At 51.1% G+C, this 2,128-nt stretch overlaps 1 protein-coding gene across 1 annotated transcript in view; it reads left to right on the forward strand.

Moving 5' to 3' along the window:
* Window positions 1-658: 658 nt before the first annotated feature.
* Window positions 659-2,128, forward strand: part of ATP6V1A (ATPase H+ transporting V1 subunit A) — a 54,510-nt gene continuing 53,040 nt past the window's right edge. Inside the window, exon 1 of the mRNA XM_069069892.1 lies at window positions 659-994. The gene's annotated coding sequence lies outside the window, so the exon portion shown is untranslated. The remainder of the gene's footprint in view (window positions 995-2,128) is intronic.

Raw genomic sequence — 2,128 nt, forward strand, 5'->3', positions numbered from 1 at the left:
GCCGCGCCGCCGTGACCTTTCACCCCGCCCCCTCCGCGCGCGCCGGCGCGCACGCAGCTTCGCTGCTCCCGCCTCCTTTCGCTCCCTCGTCTTCTTCTCCCCACCCCAGCCTAGATATCTTAGGAAACCGTCCACCTCCTGGATTGTACCATCTGTAGTCATCTCTCTTTCCTTTACCCCCTCTGACGCCTTTCATTGGGCTGGCCCGCCGTCCTAGGAGCGGTAGAATCCGGATCTCCCTGCCCCTTCCTCTACCTTTTTTTTTTTCTGCTCCCTCTGAGACTGGATCAATCTAGCTCACCCCTGCTTTTCCCGGGCTTTTGGATTATTCCGCCTCCTAGTAGGGTGACCTTCGAACTTAAATATCGCACCGAATGACCTATTTGCCTCTGTTCTTCCATTATAAGGTTATAGTTAACGCGAAATAATGAGGACCTTTTTAAAAAGTTAATAAAAATATTACATTCTAATAGCTTGCCTGCCCCCAACCAGAGCTTTTTAGGTCACGTGGTCTGTGCACTCTTCCCCCCGCCCCCCCCCTGCCCAAGGACAGGGTTATTAAAACCAGAACCAGTGAGATGGAATCCCCATCGCCATTTCCGTTCATCGAAGGAAAAACGTCATTTCCTTGGCAATACCCTTTGACCTCGTTCCCGTCGTTCTCACACGCTATAAATGGAGAGAGAGATTGTTTTCCCTTCCTTACTACGTGTATCTTTCGGAGCAGCTTAAAACAATAACAGTGGACCCAAATAGCAAGAAAGTGATCTTCTAAAACAACCCCAATTAAAAGAGAAACTCCCGAGATGCAATGCGCCTCGGGGAGGCGGGTTAGGATAAGAAGGGGTGGGGCTTAGGGGGAATCATTTGACTGTCGAGGCCCCGCCCCCTTTGCTTCTGCTCCTAGAATCGCCGAGGTCCGCAGTGACAGAGCTGAAGGGCTTCCTCTCTCCCGGACCGCTCCTCCAGTCCTCGGCAGCTCGCGCCGCAGTAGGTGAGCACCGGGCGGAGGGAGGGAGGGTGAGCGGGTAGACGTGTCGAGCGCGGTCGGCACCGGAGGGAGATGCCGTTCCACACGGGCGAGGGGCTTCTCCCGTGGCCGCCGCAGCCCTGCTCGGGCCGGTCACGGTGTCTGGCTCTTCCCTCGGGGCGGAGGCGAGGCAGCCGGCCGTTATGAGCCTTCGTTGGGGATCCGCAGAGCCTTGGGAGCGTGGGGCTGGCTCTGCCCCGGGCTGCAGCTCTGCGGCTGGGGGGAGGGGGGTCTGCCGTCTGGGGCAGTCACCTGGCCCTGGGAGTGGCCGGGGACCGCTCGGTCCCTGATGCTGTCTGCGCCTCGGAGGCTGTGCTGAGGCTTTAACCCCGAATCTAAAAGTCGAAGGAGAGCATTCAGGCATTTTCAGGTCGTCTAGAACAACGGAGAAGGGCAGAATGGGAAGTCGTTTTAAATGCATACCTTTTATTTCACTGCCTTGAAAGCTAGAGCATAATTTATATGCATTTCCATATATATGTACGTATGCAAGTCTGCATATGTGTATATCACATTCGTTATACATAACATGTATTAAACTGCATCCTTAAATAGGTAGTGATGCGTCAGTCCAGATGGGATGGGAGGAGTTGAAGAACATGGTATTGCAGCATCTTGGTCTGTAGGAGGCCCATGTTAACCCTTGGGGAGGTGGATTGCCATTGATTTATCTCAGATCAGAAAAGGAAGAAAGCAATACTAATTTGCTGGGGCGAGGATTAAAATATCAACCAAATATTTATTAAACAGTATTGTACCCTAATTTTAGGTTAATGCTTATGTTACTTTCTTTTTATCTGGGGCCCTTCTGGTGTATTGGCGTCTTACTTTTTTTTAAGTTCCTAGACATTTTTACAGGTGTTTTTTCCCCCTCCTCCCTCTAGCTCCCTCGGATTTGATCCATACCTTAGTAGCTGCTCCTAACCATTAGCAAATAATGATGAAGCAATCGGATTTATGATCTGTTGGGGTTTTGGGGGGGAGGTGACTTTTTTTGTTTCTGTAATTTGTATATAACCTCAGTCACCTTTCTTTTGGATTTCCTAGCTGTAAAATTCCAGGTGACTTGGTTTGGTTATCAGGGTTGGTGTTTTGTAA

The sequence above is a fragment of the Petaurus breviceps genome, unplaced genomic scaffold (assembly GCF_028583685.1).
Source record: "Petaurus breviceps papuanus isolate PSGF00001 unplaced genomic scaffold, PetGlider_PUasm1.0 90792, whole genome shotgun sequence".
Lineage (NCBI taxonomy): Eukaryota > Metazoa > Chordata > Mammalia > Diprotodontia > Petauridae > Petaurus > Petaurus breviceps.